The 25,702-nt window shown below is 33.4% G+C and overlaps 1 long non-coding RNA gene across 2 annotated transcripts in view; it reads left to right on the top strand.

Moving 5' to 3' along the window:
* Nucleotides 1-25,702, top strand: part of LOC119259946 (uncharacterized) — a 67,048-nt gene that overhangs the window by 7,781 nt on the left and 33,565 nt on the right. Inside the window, exons 2-5 of one of the 2 annotated variants that reach the window (XR_008554313.1) lie at nucleotides 1,036-1,119; nucleotides 14,998-15,135; nucleotides 23,143-23,219; nucleotides 23,667-23,818. This is a non-coding gene — a long non-coding RNA (uncharacterized LOC119259946). The remainder of the gene's footprint in view (nucleotides 1-1,035; nucleotides 1,120-14,997; nucleotides 15,136-23,142; nucleotides 23,220-23,666; nucleotides 23,819-25,702) is intronic. The other variant, XR_005128608.2, reaches the window with a different exon arrangement.

The raw sequence follows: 25,702 nt of genomic DNA, 5'->3' as shown, positions 1-25,702 counted from the left end.
ATGTGCTTAAGTGCATTTTTTTCTTTTCTTAAAAATTTATTTGAGTAGAACTGGGGTGTAGGCCAGAGATGCAGAGGGTTAAGAGGATTCACCAGAGACAGAGAGTGGGGAGCAGAACATGTGGACCTACTGAAATACACTACTGAGGGGAGCAGTAGGGAAGTACATTTTTTTATGTGTTTCTATTAATTTTGAAATAGTGTCTTGGTGAGTGTAAAATATATTCTCAAAGTTGAAGTTAATTTATTAGTTTAGCTACCATTCAACAAATAAAGTCTATTGTTTTTTCAGACTGATTGAAAAGAATTATAAATTTGTAGAAAATGTATTAAATAAATAAACAGTTGGGAAGAATTATTCTTATGTCTACTACTACTTTTTCAGTTTACCTAATACTTGGTATAATTACTAGGAAAAGTGTCCCAAAATAATGTAACAAAGTTTGTCAAATTGATTCTAAATACTAGTGAATCACTTATAGTTTGCAATTCAATTTGTAGGATTTTGTGTTGTTTTGTTTTTTTGATAAGACATAACGTCATATAGAGGTATGATGAGTGTTCATTGCAACCCTGTATATTTTATTTGAAAATAATATAAAATATTTTCAAATGTATTTTTAATAAAATAAAATATTTTTGCTATAGAGAGTGTGGAGGATCAAATGACAGTGGCAAATGTCACAGTGGTTTGTAATTTATACCTTGTTTATTTATCATTTTGTTTATTCTCTTGGAAAAAGAATATTGTTCTTACCAAAAAATGTTTGTGGCTCGTAAGCATAGGGTCATTTTAAATTGAACTTGTGTTAAATGTCGGTGCTAGATAAACTTCTGCTCTCAAAGAGGCAATGGAAATTATGCAGGACCTAGGCCCTTCACCAGTGTTTCTTTTTTTTTCCATACTCAAATTAAGTGAAATTTCTTTAGAGATATTTTCCATTCTAACTGAAAAGGCAATACAGTATACAAAGGGTTTGATCGTTGATGTTCCACCCCAGCTTTTACAATGCAAATTAAGTTTTTGTTTTTATAGATGAACAAAGAAGAGGATAGACTTTGGTAGAAGAACCATTTTGTGTATACCCAATACATGAATGTCCAAGAAATATAAATAAAAGTGAGTAAGACTTTCCATGGCTAATAATCTTATACACGAGACAAAAGCAAGGTAAGTGGTGAAGCCTGTTGATCCCTGTGCATGAGAATGCTTTTTCCTCTCTCTTTTTTTTTTAACTCCTAGTTTATGGAATGTTTTCTAAAATAATTAAAATGGAAACTAAAATTGAAATATTTTGGAAGTGCCATTAGGAAAGAGTTTTTTTGAAAATCATTAATAGCTCTAAATATAGTTAAAGAGGTGTATGTGGTGAGAATAAACAGATATTGGTGAACTTTTAGCACATGATTAGGAATTTTTAACTTTTGTCCTTGACGCTCATAATAACATCTCATTTCTTTTCATCCTACTAGATTTTGCTCTTTTAGCTTTTTTCTGTAAACACCAATCACTTGAAATTGAATATCTAGAAGATTAGCCATTTCAAGAGTCATATGCCCTGCTTTACTAAAATATGCTAATGTAAAATATTCTAAGGGTTGTACTTTATTTTCTTAATCCTTTGCTCTTTTCCATTCAAGGCAAATGTCACCACTAAATACTGAAGTATTATTGCAGACATATTTTATACATACAGCAAACATTAAAAACTATGATTTAGTTGAATTTTTCTTACACTCCAAGATTGCTTTTAAAAATCATATAAGATTAACTCACATTTGTGACAGATTTATTAAGGACAAGTGATATATTAAATCCTTGGAAGTTATATTTTACATTAAAGGTAAATTAAAACCATAAATTAAATGTGTGCACAGATGAGCCTACTCTTGGCAAACAGTAATCAGGTACTGTTTAATTTTCCTGACTGGTTAGATTCATCAGGACCCACTGAGTCTCTAGTAATTTCCCACGTCCTCCATATGTCTGACACTTGCCCCTAAGAATCCGGTCTCCTTATAATCATAAAGCAATGCACATTCTTATATTAAGGAGAAAAAAATGGCATTGCCATCATTGCATCTTAATCTGGAAAACAAATATCTGCTGTTCTCTATAGTGACATATTTCTCATGTCGAACTTAAGAGAGAGGTTTGTTAGAATAAAGTCAGTCTCCACTTAAATCCTTAAATACTGAATAGAGTTTTGTTTGTAAATGTGTGCTTAAGTTTAAAACGTATAGACTTTTTAATAATAGTTTAGCTCCAGTTGGGTACATTTATTTTGTCAAAACACTTGTTATCTTGAGCATAGCTGAACCAACAGGACATCAAAATTAAAAGTTGCCTAAAGTTAAGGGCACAGTACATTAGCAAACAAATGGACCCCAATGAATGCTGCGTGATAGGCAGGAGGGGAGTTAACTGAAGCTATAGCAATGAAAGTCTTCAAGCTACCTTCAGAACAAAGCTACTGATTGCTCTTTTTATTTCTTCTTGTGACCTTGGGTGCCCTTGAATAAATCAGTGGTGTATTGCACTGATGGTAATCCCCTGCTTTTGAGGTTACACAGGGTACAGTGTGGCTAAGTTACATGTAGTTACCATATTAGCTCCTTTGAGAGGGTGACCTATTGCAATGCAGTAGTGTGTCACTTGGCAAGTTCAGCCAAACCCTTATGCATTATAATGTCATCCTTACCCTTCACTGTTAAACCCTTCCTTCACTGTTATGAAAACCTCTATAGCAGCTTCCACCAACTTGCTTCTGCTGTAGCTGCCTCCACCATTGCATCTGCTGCTCATAAAACTGCCACTAAAGTAGGAAATGCTGTGATGTCAAGTCCCTGATACTAATCTTCCATTGACTCTACTACTCTTAAAATATCCACAACCGTTGCCCATGCCACATTTTCTAATTAGGTTGGTACTTCTTTTGCTTCCACAAAATGGTCCAACAAATCCTTGGTAATATTCATGTTCCCCTAGCTACAGAACAAGGGAAAAAGCCAATTTCTTACACAGCCTGTATAGCCAGTGCATTTTGTGTATTCTTTGGTATCATTTTCAAGTTAAAATTGATAATTTATTTCATATTTGGTATTCAGTACTCTTGCTGGTACAACTGTAAATACTAGGATTGGACATATTCTGAAAGACAGATAGAGAAGGGCTCTTCTCTATCTCCCTAAGAGCAATCTCCATGGATGCTGGTACAGGCATATTCTTTATGGGTAAGAAATCATCCAGAGAATCTATATTCTTTTGGGGTCCACAAATACTAAGGTGAATGTTTGCCTGTTGCATTAAGGATGAAAGCAGAAATAATCATTTGTCTGACTCTCTGTGTGATAATCTGAAAGATAGAGTCAACTCTTCTTTAAAAAAAAAAGACTTATTTATTTATGCATAAAAGAACTGGGGTACAGGCCAGAGTTGTGGGGGGCGAGAGGATTCACCAGAGACAGAGTAGGGAGTAGAACAGACAGATTGTGAAATATACTGCTGAGGGGAGCAGCGGGTGGGCCAGTAGAGGTCTGCTGCGCCATGTGGGTAGCTCCCTGGCCGGGGATTGAACTTGTGCTACAGTGGCTGCAGACAGCCCCATAGGCTGTGTCTTAACCCCTTGTGCCACCAGGGAAGCTACTAGAGTCAACTCTTCTTACACCCAAAAGATACAACTACCTAAGAAATCATGAGCAAGTGTCTGTAAAACATCCTGGTCTGGTGAACTCCCTTTGATAGCTTAGTATCTTTTATCAACTTTTCTACATGTCAGAGTTTCAAAGATGAATCCAAAATCAGAACAGCTTTGTCTAACACCAACTATATTGAGAAGTCTGATCCAATATTTCCTCTTTCTATCATATTCAACCAGTCATCTGGAAAAGGCTTCTAATAAGTAGCATCCACTTTTTAAGTTCAAATCTGCTAATAGATATCAGCAGCACCATAAACAATGTAAGACTAATTCTAGATTGTTATGAAAATATTCTGGCTTCCTCATAAATCCACACTGCCAATTATTACATTGGTGATAATACTGAAGATACGAGGTAATGTTTGCAAAGCCCCTACCTTCCATTTTCTTTCATGAACATCAACATATCGCCTGGACCACCTGCATAGATCTGACTCAGGATGGGCAAGATAATGATACAGAGGTTGAGTGTAGAGAGTAAAGCTGGGAGAGTAAAGCTAGTAGAGGAATCTGGGTGTCTTGGCATTGGGTATGGGGTGGTAGCATAAACCTGAATAGGGTGGCTACTAGATTTTTCAAACTATGTAATGTTGTAAACCAATGTACCCTTTAAAAAAAAAAAAATCTAGGGGGCCTCCCTAGTGGTACAAGGGGTTAAGCACCGCACTATGAAGCAATCTGCAGACTCTGCAGCATGAGTTTGATCCCCGGCCAGCCAGGGAGCAACCCACATGGTGAGGCAGACCTCTCCTGTCTTGCCTGCTGCTCCCCTCAGCAGTGTATTTCAGTCAGTCTGCCTGTTCTTTTCCCCACTCTGTCTCTGGTGAATCCTCTCACTCCCCACAATTCTGGCCTGTACCCAGCCCTTGCATACATAAATAAATAAATCTTAAAAAAAAAAAAATCTAGGGCCTCCCTGGTGGCACGGGGTTTAAGTCTCAGCACTATCACACTATCACGGCTGTAGCCTCTCCTGAATTTGATCCCCAGCCAGGGAGCTAACCCACATATGGCGCAGTTACCTCTCCTGTTTTGCCTGCTGCTCTCCTCAGCAGTGTATTTCTGTAGATCTGCCTGTTCTGCTTCCCACTCTGTCTCTGGTGAATCCTCTCAACCCTGCACCTCTGGCCTACACCCCAGTTCTTCTATGCATAAATAAATAAAATAAATATTTAAAAAAATAAATTGACATATACTGATATTAAAAATAAATAAAAAGTGGCAAAGTTGAGATTTAAGCTATGACTATAGATCCAAAATCCTTCCACCTGCTCTTCACACTAAATTGAGACTCAGCCCATCGTATTGCATTGAATCCAATGAAATTATTTGATTTCATACATTCACCCCCCAAATATAACCAGTTTCTTTAGATCCCAGCTCAGAGATAAACAATTTCCTAACTACTCAAGTAACTTCTGTATCTCTAAGTTTAAATTTTAACTAGATATGATTTTGGGAATTGAGTTATGGGAAAACTTTTACCTAGGACTTTTATTTATGAACAGTATTTTACAAGAGATATCATTCCCTAGAAACTTTATATATCTATATTGTTAACACTATAACCTCTAAACAAATACATCAGACATATCTATAGAAAAGAATTTAATAAGGAATGGGTACTTTTTTGTTGCTGATAAAAATATAAACATAATTGTGATAAGATCTTGCCTTTAGGATAGTCTTTAGAAATAAAGTTTGAGAATTGGTTACTTTTTTATAGTGTTGTTACTGTAGTTAAAGTAAAAAAAAAAACTAGGCATAGGAACAAAAGTGGCATAATTTACATTACCAGTCTTTATTATACTCTAGGTTAATATACTATGATTAAAATCTAGCATTTAATTTATTTAATTTGAATGCCACAAAGTGTCATTATTATAGCACTTCATTAATACTAAATTTTTATTGAGTAATGTTTGAAAATTGCAATCATGTAGTAAGCCCTAGAGATTTTTAAATGAAAACCTATTTATTTTTTTCTTTAGTATTTGTATAGTCTATTGAGGAAAACATAATAAAATTATCATTTAATTGTAGTATATAAAATATTGTACTATATAAATGTAGATTATCAATGGCAGATAAATGGAAATATATGGAGATTGTGTATTAGCAGAAATAATACTTGGCCCAGCTTTTCTTTATCCTAATATGAAATCTTGAGCAAATGGTTTTGATCAAGTTCCTTCAATCACTGAATAATTAACCAATCGTCACAAATGTTAATATTTCCTAGGAACCCATTTTATGTAGAATCTGCTCTGTTTTCATGACTATAAAGATCATATTGAATGAAAAATGGAGTCTTAGAGGTATTACATAAAGAAAGCATTGCATCGGGCCTCCCCGGTGGCGCAGCGGTTGAGCGCTGGGTTGCGAAGCTGCCCGCAGCCTCTGCAGCACCGGTTCGATCCCCGGCTGCTCCCCGGCCACCGGAGGAGGGTCCCACATGGCGCGCAGACCTCTCCAGCCGCCCGCTGCTCCCCTCAGCAGTGTACTTCGGTCCTTCTGCCTGCTCTGCTCCCCGCTCTGGCTCTGGTGAATTCTCTCACCCTCCCGCGCTTCTGACTGTACCCAGTGCTTGTATAAATAAATAAATAAATCTTTAAAAAAAAAAAAAAAGAAAGCATTGCATCAAGGAATCATATCATTGCAGACTACCCCCTACCAGTTAATGCATTCGTCACACAAATCACAATGCAATTTTCTAAGACCCAAAAGGGAAAAAAAAAAAAAAACACAAAACATGTAATTGTCTCAAACATGATTGAAAAATGAATAAGACAACACTTGAAATCAGTTACCTTCCTGAGGAATATGCCATTTTCTTTTCTTTCCTTTTTATCTATTTAATGCAGCTACACTAGTTTCTGTTAAGGTAGCAACTATCAATAAAAATAAAATATGAAAGATTTCAGATTTTGATTTTACAGTATAAAATTACCTTAACCCTGGATAATGTGTATGACTCTCTTTCTTCTTTTGATCTAGGTGGGGATGTTAAAACATGGGGCAGGACATGATAAGAGTGAAGGCTCTGAGGGATTTCCACTGAAACGAGTGAAATTACAGAGTGAAATTATAAAACTTTTCTCCATCAAAAGTTAATTCCATTTTGTTGAACAGTTGTAGATCCATGTATACTGGCAAAAATATTTAGCATATTAATTGCAAAATTTATCTCATATATTAAAATGTTTTCCTTAAAATGTTGTAAGGAATATTCCTTCCTTATAAACTAAGTCTGAAAAGTCATCAACAAACTGATTTTTGTCCTCAATTTACTTGCAAACTTAAGGAAAAAGAAATGGACTCTGTTAAATATTCTCATAAACAAATTCAGTTCATATAAAAGGATTTTTTTTTTTCTCTCTTGAAGATATCAATCAAAAGCTACTACCCAGGTCCTCCCTGGTGGCCTAGGGGTTAAGTCTCAGTGCCACCACCACTATGGCCTGAATCTGATCCCAGGCCAGGGAGCTAACCCACATATGGCACAGCAGACCTCAAAAACTAAAGCTACTACCCACAGTAGTAACTAACCTTGTAAAAACAAGATAAATGAGCTACGTGCACAGAACTTATGATGTACCTACTGTATAAATGTTACCATTCTAGAAATGTGTGCAGTGTATTCTTCACAATATAACTTTTTGACTTTTATGATCTCTACTGATGGCACTAGAATTATTAAGATATAGAGCTATTAGGAGCCATATGATCTTAAGACACAGAGTTCAAGAAACACCTTTTTTTTAAAGATTTATTTATTTATGCATACAAGAACTGGGCTATAGGCCAGAAGTGCGGGAGGGTGAGAGGATTCACCAGAGACAGAGTGGGCACTGAACAGGCAGACTGACTGAAATATACTGCTGAGGGGAGCAGCAGGAAAAACAGAAGTGCTGCTGAACCATGTGGGTTGCTCCCTGGCCAGTTGGGGATCAAACTCACGCAGCAGAGGTAGCAGATAGCTTCATAGTACTGTGCTTTAACTCCTTGTGCCACCAGTTTTATAATTTCACTCTGTAATTTCACTCGTTTCAGTGGTAATCCCTCAGAGCCTTCACTCTTATCATGTCCTGCCCCATGTTTTAACATCCCCACCTAGATCAAAAGAAGAAAGAGAGTCATACACATTATCCAGGGTAATGTAATTTTATACTGTAAAATATGTACTGCCTACTCTTTAAGAAAATTGGTCCTTGGAATGTATAAACTATTCGATCTTGAAAAAAGGGGTGTCCAAAGAAACTTGCTATTAACACTTTAGGTAGCTATATGTTACATCAGATGAATTGAGTTTTGCGACTTAGCATGTGATCACACACCAAGAACGAAATAAATCCAAGTCATGAGGGAATGACATTGGACAGGGAGGGAGAGAGAAAAACAGAGAAGAACCCCTATCTCTTTCTCCAGTTGCTTTCCTATTAGATTTTCACAGGAATCTCTGTTGGGTAAGAAAGATTTTATTTTCAGATGCACAGATCATTTTTCTTATATATATCAGAAATGGTGGGGGCTGGAAAGAATGCAGCCTTAAGATGGGACGAGCAAGTCAACAGTAACTGAAGAGATTCAATGAATTGGAAAAAAATGTCTACTCACAAAACATCTGTCAGCTTGGCTAATAGATCTAAGATGAATCACTATTCTTTCTAGTTAAGATACATATAATAATAAAAATAATAATTACATTTTATTTAAAAACCAACTGAATTTTAAATTGCTTAAGATAGTATATTTGTTTATATATTTGGGTTACAGAATTAGTATAGTCTACATTTACTAAATGGTGTATATCACACAAACACTTGAATGATGCTTTGTATGTAGAGACTGATGGCACCACATATACACCATTAAGGTATAAAAAGATTTATTACTCATACAATATGATTTTCTAGGGAGAGCAGGACTGACATCCAAAAAGGTCCAAAAACATATATAACATATATTTCTGAATTCCTTTTCTATTTCATTGATTTCTCTCTCTCTCTCTCTCTCTCTCTCTCTCTCTCTCTCTCTCTCTCTCTCGATATATATATATATATATATATATATATATATATATATATATATATAAAGTCTCTCTTTATACACACACACACACACACACACACATTAAAATCCACACTTGGTTTATTGTAGCTTTTAAGTTTTGAGGTCAGGTACTATCAATTTCCAATTGTGATTCTTCATATTGTGCAAGACTTTAAGTCTCTGGCCTTTCCATATTAAACTCTTATTATATCTTTGTTCAGATTACATTAATCAGTTCAGAAGGAAGTGTCATCTGTCAATGCTACTTTTTCTGATTCATAAAAATGGACTTTCTTCCCATTTATTTAGATTTTTCTTAGTTTGCTCCACCCTATTTGGATTTTTTTGTTTTGTGATTCTTTAATCTATACTTTAGTGAATGGCCATTAATATAATAAAATTCTTGTCCATTTAACTTAACATACTTCTTCTGCCTCCTCTCTTTTTGGTATCCCAATTATATTTAAGCTACACCTTTATGATCACCATCATTATTATATGCAGTTCTTGGATATCTTGTCATTTCCCTTTTTTTATTCGTACTTCTTCTTGTGTTTCAGTTTGAGAAGTTTCTGTTAACCTATCTTTAGTTTTATTGATTCTTTCTTCAGTTATGTAAGTGAAATTAGTAAAATTGTCCAAGGCAGATCTATACAAATACATATATACACACACATATGTACACATACATACATATATATGTGTGTTATCTCATTGTTATTTTTTAGTTGTAGTTTCCTTTTTTTTTTCTTATTACTGACATTTCTCTGTTATATATATTGTCTGGCATGTTGTCCACTTTTCTTTTTTTGGGTCCTTAGCATAATAATTTTAAATACTTTTCTGATAATCGCGACATCTGTCATTATCTGAGTCTGGTTCTTGTAGTTGCTATACCTCTTCACTTTATAAGCTGATGTGTTATAGAGTTATATGGACTGAAATAAATGACTATCATTCTAGGATTTATATTAATCTGGGTAGGAATTGAACTCTGTTAGTAAACCTTATAGCTGTAATTACATTGACCATCAAATTCCTTTGCTGTCTTCATATTTGTCCCCATGTACTAACACTTCCCTTTCTACAGATCCTAAGAGACAGACTGTATCTGGCATTCATTTACCTACAATTCCTAGTTATAGTCCTGGTTGGACATTGATATGGGGGTATGATGTGATTATGTGTGTTGAGGGGAGACATTCTATAATCCCATGATTTTGTCTCAGTCTTTTTTATGTTCTGTTTCTGAAATGCATGACTGTACCTCCTCCAAGGGTAAAGTTTCATCTCCCAGATCTCTCATAGAGCAGTGCTCCGATCTATGTTCCAAAACCCTTTCTCCTGCTGACTCTTTTTCCTTCAGAAAATTAAGACAACTGGCACTGGAAAAATTCCTTTTCCCACTTGCAGTAAGATTTCAGAATTTCCCTCTGGAGAATCCTTATCTCTAAAGATTAGGATTTTGATATTAAGAAGGATTTGTGTGGTTTCCCTGGTTATTACTCTCTCCCTTACCCTGAACAGGGCCAAGAAGGAACACCTCAGATATTTACTAAGAGAAATTTCTGGAATTCATTCCATAAAATCCTGCATTTTAGGAGTCACCCTGAAACTGGATCCCTAAGGCACAGGCCGCTCTGCATGACTGGCTCTTTCTGGCCAGATAAGCAGCAGGAGCTGTGGCTTTGTTGGTACAGCTAGCCTCCCGCCCCTAGAAAGTACCGCTGGAGGAGTGGACATTGGAAGCTGTCAAAGGCAGCTGGCAACAGCAGTGGCACTCTCCTGCTCTGCTGCTCCAGAAGCCAGTCACTGTCACTCTAAAAGTGGCAGTGGCAGAGGGAGTTCCTGTCCACTGCTAAGCAGGTGATGGGCTGGCTATAGAGCCCCACCCTTGATGGCCCCCCATGTTTGTTCACCAGAGCACCCCCTCCCTCAGGGTGGCCTTTCGTTTGGGACTTCTGGACACTGTGGATACTCTGGGGTGAAAGAGCCAGCCACTTATGGCCTTAGAAGCTCTTTCCCCCCATTTGTTAACCCCCATTATTGTTGTTCCTGAGCCTAAGTATTCTTGCAATTGTACGTAAGAATGAGAACCCATAGATAGTGACCTGTCCTCCAACGGCCACTGCCCTCTGTCCCTCTATAGCACTGTTGTAGCACTGTTTCAACTCCCAGAAATCTCTTACTTTTACACTATTCTTCACTTAGCCTATAACAATTTTGTGAAATATGTTCTGTCATCTTATTGATTCTAGCAGCTTCTGCTGTAGGTAACAAAATCTCATTGATATATGTTTTTCTGGATGCATCTATCATTCAATATTTCAATATAGTGGTTTGTCCAACTATACCAATTATCTGATGTGTTTCAAAAAACCAGTCACAGGTTTTTGATTTGTAGCTTCTTCTTGTTTTAAATACAAAGATAATTTCCAGGCTCTTTTATATCTGATCTATATAGGCTGTCCTGAAAAATGACTTTTGAGTCAAATGTCCATGCCAGGTATAACCAATAGTGAACAAATAAGAATCATATATCAAAACTGTCACTCCATACACAAGAATGTGCTTTTAATCAATTTAACCAAAGTTATTTGAATCTGACTTTCAGATTATGTTGCCCAGGAAAAATGCTATTCTGTTTAACCCTTTTTAATTTCAAATGCAGTTTTTATCTACTGATGATTAATAGAAGAAGGAAATTTCGTTTAGAAAACTATTATAAGCTAATGTTTGTCCATATGGGGAAAATGTGGTTCAAGTTTCTCATAAGTAATGAATAAATAAGTCTTGGAATACAACTAAGCTATGAATTAAAGCCTGCTTTTATAGGATGGATATATTTAAACCTGAAGAAAGTCCTAGAGCTTAATGCTAACATTAAAATTTCTACATTTTCGTAGAGATGGAAGATGGAATGCATTGCTTATGCATAAGTGTTACTTTTGAGGTTTCAGTTATTCCAAAGAAATCAATAAAATTTATTGTGGGGAAGGGGAAAAAGAACACAAATCAATTCTACTATACCAATATGAATACCTAAAGCTAAGGGGATAAATAAGTACATATTCATATACAGGAAAATACAAAATACATTAGCAATAGGGACTCCCATTACTCATATGTAAAATCTGATTTCCATCCATATGTCATAATAGGAAAAATTACTGCCCATTTGAAATGAATTTCAGAGTTATACAATCTGCCTTCTGCTGAAAAGAGTATATAGAAGAAATTCCTTAAACTACAAAAAAAAGGTTTTTCCAAAACAATTTTGGGACTTGCATGGATAACAGTCCAAGAGTGTACTATTTGATTCACATAATCCTCATCATCAAATTCCACAGAATAGGAAGCTTGACAAATTGTAAGCATAAATTACCTGATATTTTCCCCTTGTATTCAGACATAAAATTGTTTTTTTAGTAGTGTGTTATCCATAGGTCATTCTTATTCCCTCTCTATTCTCTTCACCAACTTAAATAGCGTTGAGAAACTACCTTGTTAAGTTTTGGCAGCTTCTGATTTTGTTGGCATTTTAGCTATCATAAAAGATTGACATAAAATGTGATTATTTCTTCCCTAACAAGTGTCTGCTCAACTCTTACTTTTTTATTGATTTTTTTCTTATTATTATTCAGTTATAAGAATCTTTTAACAAGCATGTATCTTGCAAATGAAAATGCTCACTAAGAAGCCATATATTGAGGAAAAGAAGCTTCTTTTATAAAATGGTTATTTATAAAGATAACCCTAATTGGGATAATCTTCATGATTATCCTTCATGATTTTTGTGATCCTGCAGGATATTTATTAACCTTTATAAAATAAACCATTTACATGTCTTGGAGGTATATTCTAAATATCTTGGAGAGCTCTACCTGTCATCAATTAAATAAGAATAGTCAGTTGTACTATAAGTATAAATTTAAACTTCAAGTCAAGAATAGTTGATGTAGCTAGATAAATGATAGATATTGGCTAGATAATGAATATAGATAAAGTCATAGAATGAAATGAATATATCCTTAATTTACTAATACATTTTATTGTATTTTGTATGAGTGTAGACCGTATTACCAATAATAGTAAATCTCATATTTACCTTTTTTGCATATAACATTAAGATTTTTTTTCTGGGAAAAAAATGTGTAGAACCACTTATTTTGATGATTGGTGAGGATGTGGAGAAATTGAAATTAGTATGAACTGCATGTGGGAATATAAGGTAGTACAGTCATTCTGAAAATATATAATAGTTCCTCAAAATATCTAACAGAGATACCATATGTTCCAGGGATTCTACATATTTGTTTATATCTATATCTATCTACCTACCTATCATCTATTTCCAAGAGAAATCAAAATACATACAAAAATTGAATAATTTTTAGCAGATTTACACATAATAGCTAAAATTTGGAAACAATCCAAATGTCCATAATCTGATGAATTAATCAATAAAGTATTATCCACACAATTGAAAATTATCCATTAAAAATGAATTCCTGATACATGCCACAACATAAATAAGAAAGAATAATGTTATATATCAGTCACAAAAGACACATATTGTGTAATTTTATATATATATAAAACAACCACACACACACTATGGGGAGAAGTCCAATACTATCAAAAAATTAACAAGGGTGTAAGAAAATGATACTCCATTAAAATATACATACATATAAAATACTTTAAAACTGTCTAAAAATCCAAAATGAGGAGTGACTACTAAGGAATGTGAATTTTTTTTTGGAGGGGTGACAAAAATGTCCTAAAATATATTATTGTGGTAATGTTTATATAACTCCATGTCCTAAATATTTCCTAAAATATTTATTTATTTTACTTAGACTAAATATACTGCACAATTTACTTATTTATATGTGCAGGGGTGAAAGTGGTTAGAGGTAACAGTGGTCTCTATGTCACACATGTAATGTGAGGCACTGAGGAGAGAAAATCACTTTGCAGACTTCCTGTCAAGAGGGTATTGCCAAGTCTGGTCATGAGAAAACTGAACACAAACAAGTTGAGGGTCATTCTACAGAATGGCAAGTCTCTTGTTTTTGAGGACTGTGACTGCACTTAAATTGACAGGGAAAAACTAGAGAGAAGTAATCCAGAATGAAGTAGTTTTATGAGAACTGTCCCCTAAGTAAAATGTGTCTTCCTGATAAGGACCCTTAGCACACAGAGAAAGAGACTTTGGACAGCAGGTATAATTTTAATTGAGATTTTGGATGTTGGCTTCTTAATGGATCATAATGTTGGCTTCTTAATGCATCATAATGATTAGAAAACTCTCTTGATTTTTAGACTATGTGCTGCACGTAATATAGAGGCACAATAAAGCATAATAGTCAAAATAATATAACTTCTACCTTCAAAACTATTTCTGCGTTTGTATTGTATAGGGAGAAAGGAGAAATAGAGATGTGGAGAGAGAGGGAGCAGAAGGGAGGGAGAGAGAGAAAGGGAGAGAGATGCTAATAAGTATGTTTTCTGGGATAGAATGGTTGAGTGTGTTCTTTGTGTGGTTTTTGCAACAATTCTATAGGTTTGAAACTATTTCAAAATGAAAACTAGATGGTAATAAAATTGAATGCATGAACTAGGGTACATGATAGAGGGTTGATACAGGAATGCAAATTAACAAATATGTGGAATGTCCATATTATATGAAAAGTTGAAAACTAGAAAAAAAGAACTAAGAAATTACACAAAGGAGAATATTTCTCAAAAGAGATGACTAAAAGAGATTTTTCTAGTTCATGAGTGTAATCAAAATTGCCAAAACCCACTAAAGTTTCAAAGAAAATATTTGCAGGTGTTAACTTCTGTATTTCTAGTTTATCACTTGAGCCCTAATGTGCTTCCTATTTCTCTTTCTAGTGAAAGAAAAAAATGAGAAAATATTCTCCAATACTTTATATGTCAAGCACTCACAGAAATCAGTGCAATCTTATGATATTTTATTCCTACATATATGTATGTTAAGAATATACTTTATATAGGGATTAAGAATATTCAGAGAAACTTGAATAAGAGAGCTATTTTATCCTTTTTTTTTTTAACCAGCTACTTAAGTAGATTAGGTTGTTTGTTATTTTTGAGAAAGGAAATTTAATAAATTAAAGTTCCTTCCTATTTCTAAAAAACACAAAATTGTGAACTCTCAGTCATTATTTCATATTAATAAGCACTTCATATTAATAATCATTTCCATTTCTGAGGTTTCTCTAGTATAGTCTGAGTTCTCCAAGTGCTACACCACTGTGCATCTCTGTATCTGCATTGCAACACCTGCTCAAGTGTGCTGACAATGTTCCCAAGCTTCTACATAGAAAGTTTCTCAAAGACAGATAACCGAGGTAAGTTAAGACATTAGAAAATTCCTATTGCATGATAGATTTCAAAAGCTTGAGGGGAGAATGAATGAAGAAAAGTGAATAATCTACCACAGCACTCCATTCAGTCTTTAAATCGGTAAAATATGTTGACTGGTACCAAATTGAAGTGTCAGCACATAATGCCCCCAAAGAAAGGAGGTATTACCAACAACTCTCTTCTCACATGAAATGGTTCTCTTATTCTGTGAATGAGAGTATACTTGATACTTTGACCTTCTCAGTAAAACATTGCCTTACTGTATCGTATTGTGGTTTTGTCACTTGCTCTTTAGAACTCAAATACGGCATTTAAGGTCTAAGAGAGTCAAGAAAGTAGGGAGTCTCTTACACTTATGCTTACCAACTAAGGAATATATTTTTCAGGGAATAAATGAAAGAAATTATAATAAAAATTTGCTAATTTGGCTAAATAAAAATGTTGTATCAATAATATATTGAACGATTAAGTCTAAGAATGAATTGTTATTATTTAACCATACTATTAAAGCTTGTCTAAACTACAAGTGGCTGATAATATTTTCATAACTAATTTGGCTCCATTTTAAAATCATTAGTTCCAATGTTTAAAAGGATAAAGGGCATATAGCATTACTCTTTTAGACTTTTATTTCCTAAAATGAAAAAAATAGTTCTGTAGCTATGTGTGAAATATTTTATTTATAATTATGCTCTTGCATAATTATAAACATACTCTTGAGGCTACACATATAGTTTACATTAATATGTGATATAGGTGTTAAACATCAAATGGCAATACATTATAATGTTTCTCAGACACAACTGAATCGAAAATAACAACTCTATTAAATCTCAAGGGACCCATCAAAATTATGAGGAATAAAATTTTTATTAGAGATGGAAAAAGAAAGAGAATTCAATTACTGTGACTGGAAATGAGACTGGATTTTTACCATTGAATGCTTAGTCACTTGCTTCATTCATTTTTAAAATACTATATTTATGGTTTTATATGTATTTTAAGTATTATTTGCAAAAAAAATATAAAAGTTGCAAAATAGGGTCCACCTATCACATATAATAAGGATGAACAATAAGGAAGTCCATTGCAAGATTGAGATGAAAATTAAATAATATTCAATACCTGTTTTAAATCCAACCTGTATCATAGGAAATTAATAGAAAATTTGAATAATTATCTCTATACAAACATCCAACCATATAATCAAAGAAGAAAAAAATGTGGATATCATCTCCCATTAATCAGAACATTTTAAAACAAATATTACAGAATGTTAGTTGTATTTCCATGTTACACCATTCCTCAAGCCACTGACAAAGGATAAAAGTAGAAATAATGGTTTGCAGAGTTAAGGTTAGGTAATATTATTAACTGTATAGTCCAACAGTGTTTCTAGTTGTATTTCCACTTCTTTACATTCTCATTGAGAATTCATTATAATGGTTAAAGGATTTGGGAGAAAGTTGACTCTATGGTGATGAATATTTTGTATTTTATAGGGTTGTGGGTTATAAAAGATTCACATTTAACCAAATTATCAAAATATGATACTTGAGATAAGCATATGTTATAGTATGCAATTTATGCCTTAATTTTTAACAGGCATTAAAAAAAAAAGAATATTTTTAGAAATTTCCTGCTTTTCAACTCAAATTGTCATACACCAAATTTAATGATGTAAAGTTCCAGAATCTAAATTATAGAAGCAAGAGTGATAAATTTCTTATAGGGAGTAAATACCAATTCTATTTTGTAAAAGATTTCAAAAATTAAGATTTTTATAGAGCAACAATATACCTGTAATGATCTGTATCTTTCTCTTCATACATAAATAGATAATTATGTCTCTGATGTTGGAAATGCACTTTCTATTAAGCCGAACTTCCTTCAATAACAACACAACTATGCATTATAATGCTTATACTCTGGGTATGATAGATTAAAAATGCATTTAATCAATCTCTAGTTGTCTATTATTTTAAGACTCAAAAATATGGTATTATTGTAATAAAATTTTATTTTTATCTCTGTTATATTTAAAGCCACCAGTGAAAAGTACTCCATGCAAGATGAAAAGTGACAACATGAGATTAAATTAGAATGAGATACAGTAAAACTGTTTTCGGTTTTGTAAGATTCTTGCATTAGGTGTCAAAACAATACTAGCAAAAAATCTTAAATAATGAACAATGTAGATCAAACATGATAAATTGCCTTTCAAAGGAGAATGCTGAAAGAAATAGATTATGAATTCCCTCTAAAAATAAAATGTTGCACATTTAAACAGAAAAAAATTTGTCCACACAGTACAGCTTTAATCACATCTCTGTATTTTCACCTATCACTGACAGATGGCATGTGATATTTGACATGGCAAGAATTTAAAAAAACTGCAATTTAGAAAATAATACTGTAATAAACATTGAGACATGATGCCTTGCACAAAGTATTTTAGTTTATAACAATTAAATTAAACAAGTCTGAAAAATTATCGTTTAAATTAAGGAAAGATAAATAAATTAAACTATTAATCTAGTCACTTCGTCAAAACTTCAACTGAAATTAGTGAACAATTTTATGAAAATGGTATCTATATAAAAAGAAATATATCAGCTCCAAATTAATGTCTTTTGATCAATAAATGGTTCATTGCTTACTTTTTCAGAGAACCTATACACATAAATGCTTTAAAAATGTTCAAAGATTTCTATTTGATAGAGCAGTTGGGGAGAAATAATGTGGGAGATTAGTCAGTTAAGTGTTTATATTTTTACTTCTCTATTTCCTTTTATCTTTAGGCAAGTTGTTCTCATCTAGAGACTGTGTTTCTGTGCAGTTACACAAAACAGAAATAGCAATATTTATTTCATGTGATTGATAAAATGGTTCAATGAAAAATATATAAAGCTTTAGTGAATTTGCTGGTTAATAAATGGTAGATTGATATAGGCTAACTTCCTTTTCTTTACCATTATGAGTTTTTGAAAATATTTATCAACCAAATGTTTAATATTGTGAATATACTTAAGAAATTATTTTCTTCACTTATTGTAAAGTGTTTAGTTAAATATAAAGTAAAAACAATCATATTATAGATAATATATATTATATGACTTGCAAAATGTCAATCAACAAAAGAAGCATTTAGATACTTATTGAAAATATTTTCCTTATATATTTAGGAGTTAGTTATTTCATCAGAAAATGGGATTAAAAATCCTAAGATAAGGACCTCCCTGGTGGCACAGCAGGTTGAGCGCCACACTGTGAAGCTGTCCACAGCCTCTGCAGCGCCGGTTTGATTCCCGGCCTGCCTGCCAGGGAGAAACCCACATGACACAGCAGACCTCTCCTGCCTTGCCCACTGCTCCCCTCAGCAGTGTCTGGTCACTCTGCCTGTTCTGCTCCCCACTCTGTCTCTGGTGAATTCTCTCATCGTCCCGCACCTCTGACCGGTACCCCAGTTCTTGTATAAATAAATCTTTAAAAAAAATCCTAAGATAAAATCATGGCATTTAATATCTATATTAGATTTTTCTTGTGGTAGGGATACCTAATTTAATGCAAGTTGCTTTATTGAGTTTTGCAGATATTGCTGTTTCTACAAGTTAAAGGTTTGTGGCAACCCTGTGTCAAACAAGTCTACTGGCATTATTTTCCAACAGCTAGTGCTCACTTGTGTCTTGTGTCATAGTTATTATATCTACAATGGTGACTTGTGATCAGTGATAATTTGTATTACTATTGTAATTATTTTGAGTATCCCCAAACCACACCCATGTAAGATCATGAACTTAGTTGATAACTGTCATGCATGTTCTGACTTGCCCACTGGGCAGTCATTCCCCATTTGTCTTCCTCTCTCTTGACCTTCCTAGACTCTGAGATATACAATGCCAAAACCAGGCTAATTAAAAGCCCTATGAGACATCTGAGTATTCAAATGAATGGCAAAATTATATATCTCTCACTTTAAATTAAAAGCTGGGAATGATTAAGCCTACTGAGGAAGGCATACTGAAAGTTAAGACAAATTGAAAGCTAAGCCTGTTGTCCTGGTTAGCCACCTCATAATGCAAAAAAAAAAAAAAAAAAAAAAAAAAGTTCTTGAAGGAAATTGAAAGTGCTACTCCAGTGAACATGCAAATGATGAGAAAAAGAAACCACCTTATTGCTAATATGATGAAAGTTTTATTGATGTGGACAGGAGATCAAGTCAGTGACAAATTTCCCTTAAACTTAATCCAGAGAAAGGTCTTTATTTTATTCAGTTCTACAAAGACTGAGGAAGATAAGGACGCTCCAAAAGAAAGGTATGAATCTAGCTGAGTTGGTTCATGAGGTTTGAGGGAAGAAACCATCTCCATAACAGAGACATAACACAGTGAAACAGCAAATGCTGATTTAGAAATTGCAGCAAGTTATCCAGAAGTTATAGCTGAGACAATTGGTAAAAGTGGCTAGGAAAAAAAAAGAAGACTTGTATTGGCAGGATTGGCCATCTTACTCTCTTTCATAGCTAGAGAGGAGAAGTTCATGCCTAGCTTCTGAATTTCAAATTATGGGCTGCCCTCTTATTAGGGGCTAATGCAGCTGCTGACTTTAAGTTGTGGCCAATACTCAACTATCATTCCAAAAACCTGAGGACCTATATTACTTATATTAAATTGACTCTGCCTCTGCTCTGTCAGTGGAATAATGAATCCTGAGTGACAGTACAGCTAATTACAACATTGTTCACTGAATATTTTAAGCTGACAGTTGAGACCTATTCCTCAGTAAAAAGATTTCTTTCAAAATATGACTGCTCATCAGCAATGTACCTGGTCACCTAAGACCTCTGATGAGGCTGTACAAAGAGATTAATGTGATTTCCATGCCTGTTAGCACAAGAATCATTCTGTAGTTACTAGATAAGAGAACAGCTTTAACTTTTAAGTCTTACTATTTAAACAACTGCATTTCATAAGGTTATAGCTATCATACATAATAATTCCTCTGGTAAATCTTAGAGAGTCAATTGAAAAGTTTCTGGAAACTTATGCCCATGCTAAGAGCCATGACATGACATTAAGAACACTCATGATTCATGGGAGGAGGTCAAAATATCAGTATGGACATTAACAGGGAGGTGTTGATTCCAAAACTCATGAATAACTTCTAGAATTTCAGGTTTTCAGTAGCGGATATAACTACAGATGTGGTGGAAATAGCAAGAACGCTAGAATTAGAACCAGTGCCTGTATGCATGATTGAATTGCAGCAATCTCATAATAAGGTTTGAACAGGAGTTACTGCTTATGGATAGGCAAAAAGGATTCTTGAGATGACATCTTGTTAAGATGCTATTAATATCTTTGAAATGAATGAAATATATTACATAGACTTAGTTGTTAAAGTAGTTGCAGGGTTTGAAAGAACTGACTCCAATTTTGAAAAATAAAATGCTACTGTGGGAAAATGCTATCAAGCAACATCAAAGGTTACTCTTTCCTTTGGTAAAAGGAAGAGTCAATCGATGTGGCAGACTTCATTGTTGTCTTTTTTACCACCTCACCATAAAGCAATTACCACCCTGATCAGTCAGCCATTAGTTCTGAAGCAACAACCTCCACTAGCAGAGAGATTACAACTCACTGAAAACCCAGATGATGGATAACATTTTTTTAAAAGATTTATTTATTTTTGTATACAAGAGCTGGGGTATAGGCCAGAGATGCAGGGGGTGAGAAGATTCATCAGAGACCGAGCGAGAAACAGAACAGGCAGACTGACTGAAATACACTGCCGAGGAGAGCAGGGGGCAAGACATTAGAGGTCTGCTTTGCCATGTGGGTTGCTCTCTGCCTGGCCAAGGATCTAATTCTTGCTGCAGAGGCTGTGAATTGCTTCACAGTGCGGTGCTTAACCACTTGCGCCACCAGGGAGGCCCCAGATGGATAACATTTTTTAAATAAAGTATTTTTCATACAAGAATGGACATTTTTTTGACAAAATGCTATTGTATAGTTACTAAAGTTCAGTATGGTATAAGCATAAATTACAAATGTATGAGGAACCAAAAAAAAATGTGTGACTCCTTTTATTCTTGTATTTGTTTTACTGCAGATGTCTGGAACTGAACCTGAAATATTTTTGAGGTGTTTAATTTACAGACACAAATAACAGACTTATATTAGACATTACCAAGTGATCTCATAATATGACATTATTACAATGCTTAGTGTCTCTAGTAGTTTATTTCATAAGTTTTTTATGCTTCCTTGAGACTCACCTCTGATTTATGGTTACAGTAAAATATGCTTATAATCCTACTTTTGGTATTTTAGTCCATAATTTGAAACTAACATTTTCCGATAAGGTGCATTTATATAAAATGTGCATCTGCTTCAGTTGATTAAAGAGCTGAATATAGATTATATCCTTTCATATCACTTTCATTTTCATTTGTAGTTAAGATTTTCTGAGCTGGCCAAGGAAAGCAATTTAAGTATAAGAAATAATATCAAACTGTACATTCTCATATTTAAAAATGATAATGTATATTTATATTGTATTTCTTCTGTCCATATATAAATAGTCTCAAATACTCACTTTCTCTTTTTATAATATCTTTTAAAAAGCCTTTTGAGATATACAGGAAAGTTATTTCAAATAAATTTATCTCAAATCCCATGAAATTTAATTATAAGTTTACTTTTGAAAATCATAGAGAAGAGGTTTTCATATTCAATTTGTCATTTTCATTTAACTTTTTTGAAATATGGATATCATGATTGCTCTCTTAAAATGTACTGATGTTTGCTCTCAAGAAACTCTAGCCCTTATATTTCTTTGGGAAAAATAAATAAAAATCATTTATATCACAATTTCTTTTTAAAAATTGCTTTTAGCAAGAAAGGGTTCAAAAATATTATATAAAATATATGATTTTTAATGCATATGTGTAGTTAAATTTAAACAATACAGTATGTAAAATATATTCAAACATGAAAGGGGTTGACACATTAAAAATAAAATCAATGTGATAAATTTATGATATACTTGAAAGTTTTTTCTCATATTATATATTGAAAACCTTTGTTACAAACTTACTTTTGCAGTCTGTAACAATTTCTTTTTTTTTTATAATAATAAATTTTATTTTTATATTCCCCATACAATACAATTGCAACCCCCCATTCTGACACCAATCCCTCCCCTCCCACCCCCCACCCCCCAAAAAGTGTCTCTGGTTCACAGTTTTTTGTTGATTTTGATTTTCACTTTCTTATAGTTATTCATTTTCCTGGTCCCTTATTTAAGTTTTCTAGATTCCTGTAACAATTTCTAACAGTAGTATGGAGAAAGAGAAAAAAATCAGGAGTTGGAAGGTGGAATTTAGATTTGACTTCCCACACTGTCTGGGTGTGTTCACATACATTGTATTTACTATGTCACAGGATTAGTCTTCTGTTACATAAAGTGAGTTATACTCTCTGTCTCTACTAGTAAATAGGATACCAAAAGATTGAATAATTACTATATGCAAAGTATATTTCAGTATAAGAATTAATGTAAATATAAGTGGAGTTCTTCCTCATGTACTGTTCACAAAGGAAATGGTGCACAAAGATTCCAGTTTAAACAAAAAGATACAGAGGCCTCCCCGGTGGCACAGAGGGTTGAGCCAAAATCTGTGAAGCTGTCCACAGCTTCTGCAGCATGGGTTGGATTCCCGGCCAGCCAGGGAGATTCCCAAATAGCGCAGCAGACCTCTCCTGTCGCACCCGCTGCTCCCCTCAGCAGTGCTTTCGGTCGGTCTGCCTGTTCTGCTCCCCACTCTGTCTGGTGAATCCTCTCACCCTCGTGCCTCTAGCCTGTACCCCAGCTATTGTATAAATAAAAAATAATAATAATAAAATAAAATAAAAGATACAGACAATTTCTAATCCTTTCATGTGGTGGCATTTTCTGCATTTATTACCTGTTAATGTGGCGTATCCAAGCACCAGAAACCCACTCACCGACGCTGAAAGAGACACGGTGATAAAACCTGTTGATTATTCTCAGATTTTTATGACCTGTAAGTAGAAAATTATCCTGTTTTCCATTATATTTTAAACGATTTGTATTTAATGTTATCATAAGCCTCTCCTATCTTTGTAAACCATCTGACCACATGAATAGAATAATTTTGAAACAAACTCTGGCTTGAAGAAAATTTTAAACTAATTGCTACTGTCCAAAAACACAATATTTGATACAATTAAGTAGCAACACTACTTTATGGTGAAGTATAAAGCTTATTAAAATACTATACAGTGTTTAATTTTAAAATATAATTGTGGAAAATTGAGCCTTTTGAATAATTTAGTAAATAGAATATATGAGAGCAAAATAACCACTTCTGTAAGTAAAAAGATGCTAAAATATTTATTTCTTAACTTTAGTCATTCAAATAAATTTATTGACCAACTATGTTATCTTTCTGTGTTACTAATTAAAATAACATATAAATCTTTTTTCCTAGTTCAATGAAGAAAATACCTAAAAATCATTCTAACAATGAGGAAAGTGATCTGATGGAAATATTGTCAATATATAGGAAAATAGGAGAAATAGCTACTTAAGAAGACAAAGTCCCAGAAAAAAGGTGTCTCAAAAACTCTCACATCATAACAGGTAAAAAAAAAAAAAAAAACTTCAGTAAATACACTTCAAGATGTTCTGATTCAAATAGATCATTTCATTGCTTTTTCTATGTTTTCTGGAATGTCATATTTGATGTTAGTATTGCAGTTAATTACTATAGAACTTTATATACATATTTTTTCCTGAGGAATACGTAAGGTGAGAACTAATAATGTAGATTCACTAAAAATGCTTTAGGGTTTATTGTTTTCTTTTTATAAATTTATACTTAGTGTATGTATTGAAAAATATGAGAAAATATTTATGAGAGAATTTGGTAATTTATACACAGTGTGCCTTTTAAATATTTGAGTTAATTTAATAATACATTTTACTTATAAATTACCTAGGGAAGGATAATATTGATTTGTAAATTTCAACTTTTCAAAAGAAGTAGGCATAAAAGTAAAGCATATTCACACTTCACAGACTCAAATACAAATTGGAAATGGAGTTTTTTTTTCCCTTGTATGTCAGTGTTTAGCGTTTCAGATGATTTCTTAGGAACGAATGTTATGAGACATTAAACAATTATTGAATTACAATGTTCATTCCTGCACATTAAACAAATTATTTCAGTAAACAAAGCAGCATTTCCTGAATGACAACTTATGTAAATAATGTACAAATGTACTTAAGTAATTGATTGGTTTCACAAAATTGAACATTCGCCCACCTAGTGAGTAATTTTTACGCTATCTGAATTTTTCTTCTGGGGTTTTAAAAATAAAACCATTTAGCAACTGTATTCTTCCAGTTTCAATGTCACTGGAATAATGTGTTCAAAAGCAGTAAATCTCATATAATACATAAACAAACAGATATGAGGAAGCATGAATGTACAATCATACTAACACACACATCTATATCTAGCATCATTACAATATTCATAATCAATTTCTTTTCTTTGATGCTGCTAAAAAATATTGACCCATTCACCCTACTCTCAACTTTCACTGCATCCCAGTTCTTTTACTTGTAGTTTCCAGCTCTGGGTATTTAGTTTTCCATCTTCATTGATTTGTCCCCAAAGGTTTATAATATGTTAAAAAAACTTCATAGACCTAATGACATAATGAAATACATAAAAACACAAAACAAGCAACTTTTAGCTCTTTATCTCCCTATACGATCCACAGAGATTATATCTATTTCTTTAACATTCATTCAATTTTTGACCAATCAGAATATGGGAGCATATTCTTTATATGTGGTCTTTGTAATCTCTTATGAAGCTTAGAAATGTGATGTGGGGCTAAATACAGACATACAAAATTGAAATTTTCTGGAATAAGTCTACCGTAGCAGAGATCTATGTACTTACAGTAACTGAAACAACTAAACTATTTCCTGTATTGGCAAGAATAAGGTATAACTGACAAATGCATTGTATATATTAGTGGTGAACAACATGGTGATTTAATTTTATATATGTATACATTTTGAAATGATTAGCACAATCAAGTTAATGTCATCTTACTTGCTTACCATTTTTTTAATACATTGAACAGTATACCATTGTATGTATCTATGAGAGTGTGTGTGTTTGTGTGTGTGTGTGTGTATACATAGGAGTGCAGATATCTGTTCAATATCTTGATTTTCATTTAAATAAATACCCAGAAGTGGGAATTCTAGGTCATATCCTGATTCTATTTTTTTTTTTAATTTTTGAGGAACCACTATACTGTTTTCCATAATGTCTGTACCACTGTATATTCTTATCAGTAGATAATAAAGGTGCCCTTTTCACTATACTTTTTCCAACAATGAACAAATTAAATAAAAGTGAAAGTTATTTAAGAGGCAGAACAACTAATCCAATATATAGGTTTCCTTTATCATCAAAAATAATGAACTATTAAAATCTCGGGC

Source organism: Talpa occidentalis, unplaced genomic scaffold (genome assembly GCF_014898055.3).
Source record: "Talpa occidentalis isolate TD23 unplaced genomic scaffold, MPIMG_talOcc4v2.1 talOcc4.5, whole genome shotgun sequence".
NCBI lineage: Eukaryota > Metazoa > Chordata > Mammalia > Eulipotyphla > Talpidae > Talpa > Talpa occidentalis.
Note: the sequence above shows the minus strand (reverse complement) of the source record. Positions and strands in the feature narration are given on the sequence as shown.